Genomic DNA, 8,260 nt, shown 5'->3' on the forward strand with positions numbered 1-8,260 from the left:
TGGAATTGAGGCCAGAGACTTTTTTCTGGTTTCAGAGCCAAGCAAGTAAGACCCCAAAGACTTATATAAAAGTGAAAGTCACTCAGTCATGTCTGACTCTTTGCGACCCCATGGACTACACAGTCCATGAAATTCTCTAGGCTAGAATACTGGAGTGGGTAGCTTTTCCCTTCTCCAGGGGTTTCTTCCCAACCCAGGGATCGAACCCAGATCTCTCGCATTGTGGGCAGATTCTTTACCAGCTGAGCCACAAGGGAAGCCCAAAGACTTGCATAAATAAGTCAAAGCTACAGATTCAAATGATGACCAAGGTAAGTTCTGACAGTCTGGAGTATTATTCTGTATACATGTGGCCCTAACTACTGGGCATAATTTTGTGTCATGAATCTGTCTTAGGACCAAAGAGAACCCTACATACCTACACAGTGTCATAGAGCTACATAGTGTCACCTAGTTTAGCAAAAGCATACAATTCTCCCAGGTGACAAAGCCATTCTTTTCCTGTCTGTCTGCATTCAGGCTCCCTTCCTTCCTTTCACTTAGGTCCACATTGCCCCTGGCTTTCTAGCACTCCCAGGGTAAGCCTGGCATACCTGGCTAGGGATTCATTCTGTGGGCCTTTTTATATCTCCTCCTCAACCAAAACATTGGCATCCCCAACCAAAGGACTAAGTTTTACACATCTGATGAATGGACAAGCCAGGCTAATTTATGGTCCTTCCACATCAAACCTGTTTCTCCTGTGACCCACATACTTGGATATGGGGTTCAGAAGGACACATCAGATGGTGATATGACCTTTGCCTACACTGTTGTCCTGATGCAGGGCAAATCAGCTCAGTGGGTGGAAGGGCATTCCTCAGATTAGGTCCTATATAGGGATGGTTAATAGTGACTTAACTATGCATGGTGAATGACTACGATCCACTTACATACATCCTGCTAAACACAAATGTACCCTGAAATTAACTTCTTAGCCAGAACCCCAAAATACCTGTAGCCAATCCAAAGCCACCCAACTCGATGGGAACTGTGGCTGAAGGAAAACCAAAATGGAAATATATAATGGGGCTTAAGCCAATGGCAGTTAAAATATCACACATTTGCACGTTTCATAAAACACACAACTATGTAAACTCTTTGCTAAGTTCCCTCCCAGGGTCTTGGAAAGTATCTATTCAAGGGAAGGGCCTAGAAGCTTAAGCTTTATTAATTTAGGGGGGGGGGGAACCCTGCCTCTGATTTAATTAACTTAAACCATGTCATATAAACATTCCCTGGCCTGATGGTGAATCCCTGTATGAAATACATGTGCTGCTTACACATTAAGGGCTCTCAGAAATTTTACTGAGTGAATGAACGCGAGGAAAAAGGAGCAGCCCATTGTACTTTAAGCTGGCTTGAAGAACTAGGAAGCACACAGCTTATAATTCACAGATATTTATTTTCCTTCTTTTCTACAACTTTCCCTCTGCTTCCAGTTATAGGTCGGGAATTAGGAGTTAGACTAGTTCCTTATGAATCTATCGGTGGCTATTTAAAGAAATTGGAGTATGTTTACCCTTTTATCACAAATATAAATACAACCTCATCAGCTCTGGTTGAAAAGGGGCCAAGAAAGGGGGCTCATTTATTCATAATGAGTGGAGCAAAGGGGCCCCTTTGTGAAGTCAAAACTGAACTCTGAGTCTGCCCCCTGTTCCCCAAGAAACCAAACAGGAATCGTAATGTGGGATGACATAGTGTTGAACGCTGTCCACCGCTGGGTGAGATCACCCGTCAGCTGCTGGAAGGCAAAGAGGTGAAACCTGCTTCATTTACTTTGAGACAGTTCTAACAAAGCCCACAGGGCTTGGTCGTGGCGGAGAGGTGGAGGTGAAGTGGGCCTCCACTGAGCAGGGCCCCTCCACCTCCCTGAACGTCACCGACCTCCTACTCACCTGACCTGTGAGGTGTTAGATTTTTCACTACCCACCCCACCTGAGCTGTGATGCCTGGAGCCTCCTCCACGCACCCCAGGCCGGGTTCCCCTCGTCTGGACGCTGCCTACCCCCTCTGTGAGGCCAGCCAGCTCCACCTTGATGAAGAGCAAACACCTCCTGGCCTGCCCATCTCTCCAGCCCCGTCTTTCATGTATTAGTTCTGTGCTTAGCATGTGATGCTCTCGTTTTCTGCCGGCAGCTGGAGGGGTCACTCTTCAGTGATTTTGCTCAGTCATTTTTCTGACTGGAAGGCCCAAACCCTCTGCTTCCCCACTTACTTCACACAGCAACCCCTACAGGCTGCCTTTGTGCCTTTGCAGCCCACATCCCCACGAGCTCACTCTTTGCCTTTACTTTCTGCTTAGTGCATCTTCTTCCTGCCACCAGACCTTGGGATGCAGTAGCTGCTCCTAATGTACATTTTTCTATGTTGTTTGAGAATGTTCAGTTTTTCTGTAGAAGAAAACAAATGAAATGAATGAAACTTATTAATATGTGTTAGGCATGGAGTTCTGCTCACGCTTAACCTGTTTGACAAATAAAGTTAATCAGAGCATATGTGTGAAACATAGAAAAGGGTGGAAGGACCCAGTAGCTACTAGATATTCATATACACTAAATACACATAAGGTACTGAATATTTATGAAGTCTTAATTTAGATAACCACAGACACACACCCTTTGACCCACATGTCCTCTATCAAGAGTATAATATAATCTGGTGGCTCAACAGGCTAATTGCCAAACTACAGCCATAGCCAGACAGAACAGCTGTGATAGAGCCAGTATGTACCCTTAATCCCAGGCACCTGCATCTGTTGTGTCCTCTTGCCCATCCCTAGCTCTGGTCCTAGCATTTCTGGGGAAAGTTAAACCCAGAATTCCAGTTGCATGGTTTCTCCCACCTGCTTGTACTCTAGCCTAAGTGTGATAATTTACACCATATCTTTTCACCCTTGCTTCTCACTATGTGCTTTAAATTCATTTAATGAACCCTGTGATTCAAACCTAGTTTGAGAGCATTTCTGTTCCATGACCCCTGGGAGAGCTTACGTGTTCATATACTTGGAGGCTACCAGTGTGTCGAGGTAATTTCTCACCAAGCATGGCTCAGTAAATATTTACCTAATGAGTGATTCTGTGAATGAACACACTGCAGAATTAAGAATTATCTTTCAGGGCCCCACAGGCTCTTTTATAGACCTATCTACTATAGCAAAAAAGCCATGAAAACCTGACTGTTGCTGCCTTGTATGCATTCGAGATGATCCCTTCCCTTCTCGCGTAGGTCGGGGAAGCTCTTGCAAGCCTAGAAGCAGGGTAAGCACATTAGAGGCAGGTGGATACACTGTGAAGAGTAAGAACAGAAGTGCTAGGTGGTGATGCAAGGTAGGTGGGGATGTTGTTTCCCAGAAAATGGTGGTGATGAGAAGAGGCTAAGAATAGTGGTGCAAACATCCAATCATGAAGCAGGACAATTCAGGGAGAATACAGAGAGATGTGGGATTTAGAAATATGAATGGGAGTGTGGTGTGTAGAAGAGGCAGTTAAAGAACTGGAATCTTGGTTGCATCAGCAACATTCTGGGTCAGCATGTAAATGAATTCTGGGTAGTACAAATTCAGTAGGGGCCTTGGGGGTTCAAAATACTTTGCTTCATGAATGTACAAGAGCAGACAGTTGCCACTCCACTGGTGCTTTGCTTCTGTCTGTAATAGGTGAATTCTCCATGTTTGCAATAGGTTAATTCTCCATGTACATGTCACTTTTAAAAAACTATAGGTTCCTTTTATCCTGTTTGATATGTATTTTAATAATACAGCTCACTCTGTCTTCTTTCTTAAATTGATTTCTTGAAATATAAATAAGCAAATAAATACTCAAACAATTAACTAAGATTTCCTTCTATTGATGGTCTGTGACCATTCTGAAAAATAACATCTGCCCTCTACTTGGCTCCGGGGAATTTTATGAGTGTTAATGACATGTCTGAAAAGCGTTTCATTTCCTTGGAAACAAGCTTAACAAAGTGTTTTTCTCTCCACAATGATATAACAAGCCACTCATGCTGTGCTACTGATTTATAATAATTGAAACTTTGGTTACTAAAAAATTTAAGTGGTTTGATGGCAGATCAAAATAAAAATTTCAATATTTTTTTTATCTTCTACATGTTTTTAGGTGATAGATAGGTAAATGGTCTTTTCATGACTTAAAAAAACAAATTCCATGATATTTATTCTCCCATCATATTTTAACCAGTCCTTCCATCAGTTCACGAGGTCATGGACTTGGCCTGTTTTTCATTTTGTAAACATCTGGATTTATAGTAAATGATTCATGCAGCCCAATACCTGACTGCCCTCATTTTGCTCTGTCTTATTATCACTTGTGGAATCTGATTTACTTCCTACCCCACATACTATTCTTTCATTTGGAACAATTTCCTCAGTTATACAAGTCTCCAGTTTATGGAATAATCATGATTAATTTGTCCACTGTAACGGAAAGTGCTATCTGGAAAAGGTTTTCTCATTTATAGCTGGGAAAATTCATGTCCTCCTTTGCAAAGAACACAGTGAAGGGCTGATGTGATAACATCAACAAAGTCCCAGAGCAGAAGGTTGCAAACAGGATTGGAGGGGACAAAGTCAGAATTTTTAGACACACTGTTGTTTTTCTTCTTCTTGTCACTGTCTGACAGGTTATATGATTATTTATAGATTTGTTGTCCTCCCTCCTGGTCCCTTAACATGTAATCTCCATGAGAGCAGGGGCTGTATCGCCAGCATATATCACTGTGCCTGGCACATAGTAGACATTCAATACCATTTGCTGAGCTGTTGAATATGTGGTCCATCCATCCATCCATCAGTCAGTAAAATGATAAAATAGTAGATACTGATAGTTACTATTTGTTGAATGTCCCTTTGGGTTGAATAGTGTCTCCTAACATTCATGTCCACCAGAACCTCAGAATATGAACGTATTTGGGAATAGGGTCTTTTCAGATGTGATTTGTGTAAGATGAGGGTTAGGGTGGACACAGGAACATGCAGGGAAAAAGGCTGTGTGGATGGCCTGACAATGTGGACAGAGACTGGGTTTAACTAGCTGCAAGCTGTGCAATGCCAAGAGTTGCCAGCAGCCAGGAGAGAGGCATGGGACAGTTTCTCCTTCAGAGATCCCAAAAGGAACCAGTTCTTCCCAACACCTTGATTTCTGACTTCTGGTCTTCAGAACTGTGAGAGAATAAATTTTGATTGTTTTAAACCATCCAGTTTGTGGTACTTGTTATAAACTAGGTAACTAATATAAATCTTCTTAGTGACAAGTCTTGGACACATGCCTTTATATGCTGCTGCTGCTGCTGCAGCTAAGTCACTTCAGTTGTGTCCTACTCTGTGTGACCCCATAGACGGCAGCCCACCAGGCTCCCTCGTCCCTGGGATTCTCTAGGCAAGAACACCGGAGTGGGTTGCCATTTCCTTCTCCAATGCATGAAAGTGAAAAGTGAAAGTGAAGTAGCTCAGTCATGTCCGACTCTTAGCGAGCCCATGGACTGCAGCCTACCAGGCTCCTCCATCCATGGGATTTTCCAGGCAAGAGTACTGGAGTGGGGTGCCTTTGCCTTCTCCGGCCTTTGTATGACAATTGCCAATTTCAGATAAGGAAACTAGTTCATAGAAGCTAAATGTCTTGCTAGTAGGTGATCCATAGCCCAACTCAGGTTTTTGCCTTTGGGAAGCATGTTCCAAACTGCTGCCATTCTTGGCCAACTTGGAGCCAGGAAATTTAGGGAGATTTAAGTTGAAAGTCAGAGTCCCTACCCCATGGTCATTCCATGCCTGCTTTCAGCAATTTAGGTTAGTGAAGGGGGTACAGAAAAAGGGGATGTGCCTTCTTTATTAAGAGCTTTGTACCCATTGGAGTCAATGGGAGTACAAGTTAGCTAGAAACCAGGGAATGTGCACACTGGATTTTAGAATTTCTTCTGAATCTGCACTTCCATTATCAATTGTTCTCTCTTTGGAAATGGCTAAGGTTTGAAGACCAATTGGCAGTATCTACTGAAACTGAACATTTGCAAGCCTATCGCGTGACCCTGTGATTTTATCCCTAAGTGTATATCACCAATGAAATGCATGCGTATTTTCACCAAAATAATTGTATAAGAAAGTTCATAGAGGCACCTGAAGGCAGAAATTACCCAAATGATCATTAACATTAGAATGGAAAATGAGTTGTAGTATATTCATTCAAAGATAGGTTTCACAGCAATGAGAAAGAACAGACCAATGTTCCATGCAGTGGCATTTCACAAAGATAGCATTTTAAGGGAAAGAAGCCAGTTAGAAAAGAATACATAGCAAATGATTTCATTTATATGCATTTCAAAAACAGGCAGTTGTAGAAGTCAAGATAATGGTTTATCTCTGGAGAGGTAGTGAAGGATTGGTATTATGTTTCTTGATCTAGGTGCTAGTTATACAAGTGTTCAGTTTTTTTAAAAAAATATGAACTGTGTGTTTGTGATTTGTGGACTTCTCTACATGTCAATGGGCTTCCCAGGTGGCGCTAGTGGTAAAGAACCTGCCTGCCAATGCAGGAGATATGAGATACAGGTTTGATCCCTGGGTTGGGAAGATCTCCTGGAGGAGGAGGGCATGGCAACCCACTCTAGTATTCTTGCTTGGAGGAATCCAATGGACAGAGGAGCCCGGCGGGCTACAGTCCATGGGGTTGTAAGAGTCGGACATGACTTAGTGACTAAACCACCACATGGTGGATGAATCCCTCTTTGGTTGAGTTTGCCCATCACTATCTGCCTGTAATTGTCTCAGTAACTGAAAGTCCTTGAAATATTTTAGATTTGGTTTACTTGAGTCAGTATCCTCATGTTGCATTTGGCTGAGGTCTTTTATGCCTCCTTCAGTCTATAACAGTTCCATTCCCTTTGTTTTCCTTCTTGCCATCTAGAATAGTTGTTGAAGAACCAGGTCATTTGTCCTGTGGAATTTCCCACATTCAGGATTTGGCTGATGGTATCCTTGTGGTTTTACTGTGTTTTAAATAACAATTATTTTACTTCCACGACTACAAGTTACTCTCAGTTATTTTTCAGATTTGTCCAAGTCATTTTATTTTATTTTTTGGTTTGTTTTAGTCTCTTCCTCCTTATTCTTAGCTCCATTTGTTTAAAAATATTAAGCATACTTTACCTTTCATTTAGAGTCTGATATTGCCATTTTCTGAATCTCTTATAGGTCTGGTTCTATTGTTTATTATTTTTGTTCATGGGTGCTTGTCTCCTGGTGGATTTTGTAATTTTTGATTGTGAGTTTGTGTGAATTCATAGTTGTTGGCATTATCTCTGAAAGGATGCTGCAGGATCTGGGATGAAGGTTTGTTTCTCTGGGTAGATTTCCAGTTGTCTTTGCCAAGTACCTGGGGGCATCGCAGACCTGGATCCACTTTAAGTGACATTCTCTTCTAAGTGCTCTAGTGTGATTTCTCACTCTGAACCTGGTGTGTGGCCTATTTGGGTGTTTTGAAATCTCAGAGGACAATTTTTTTTTTTAACCTCAATCCAGAGCCAAGTTTTCTTTTGTGCTTGCTATTGCTGGAAAGGCTCTCTTTGCTTCACCATTTTCCTGAAGGAATACCCCCTATGAATCCTAGCACTGTGCAAATAGGTCTGCAACCTGGTTTCCTATCATTCACAATGGCTGTGTTTGAACTCACTCAACTCTCTCATCTCAGTCTTAGCTTCTTAGCAGGTCTGCCATTATTTAAATTTTATTTTTTAAAATGGGAGCTTCCCTGATAGCTCAGTTGGTAAAGAATCCTCCTGCAATGAAGGAGACCCCAGTTTGATTCCTGGGTCAGGAAGATCCGCTGGAGAAGGGATAGGCTACCTACTCCAGTATTCTTGGGCTTCCCTGTGGCTCAGCTGGTAAAGAATCTGCCTGCAATGCGGGAGACCTGGGTTTGATCTCTGGGCTGGGAAGATCCTCTGGAGAAGGGAAAGGCTATCCATTCCAGTATTCTGGCCTGGAGAATTCCATGGACTGTATGGTCCATGGGGTCGCAAAGAGTCGGACAGGACTGAAAGACTCCCACTTTCAATGTATGTCTACATGATTATATAACCTCTATATATTATAATTAGCATGATACATGATTATTATCTATATGTGTAGTGTAATGGATAATGTACCTTATAATATTATATATAAGTGTATGTGTTTGGTATGTGTGTATATGTAAAATTTTTT

Source organism: Cervus elaphus, chromosome 12, assembly GCF_910594005.1.
Source record: "Cervus elaphus chromosome 12, mCerEla1.1, whole genome shotgun sequence".
NCBI classification, from domain to species: Eukaryota; Metazoa; Chordata; class Mammalia; order Artiodactyla; family Cervidae; genus Cervus; species Cervus elaphus.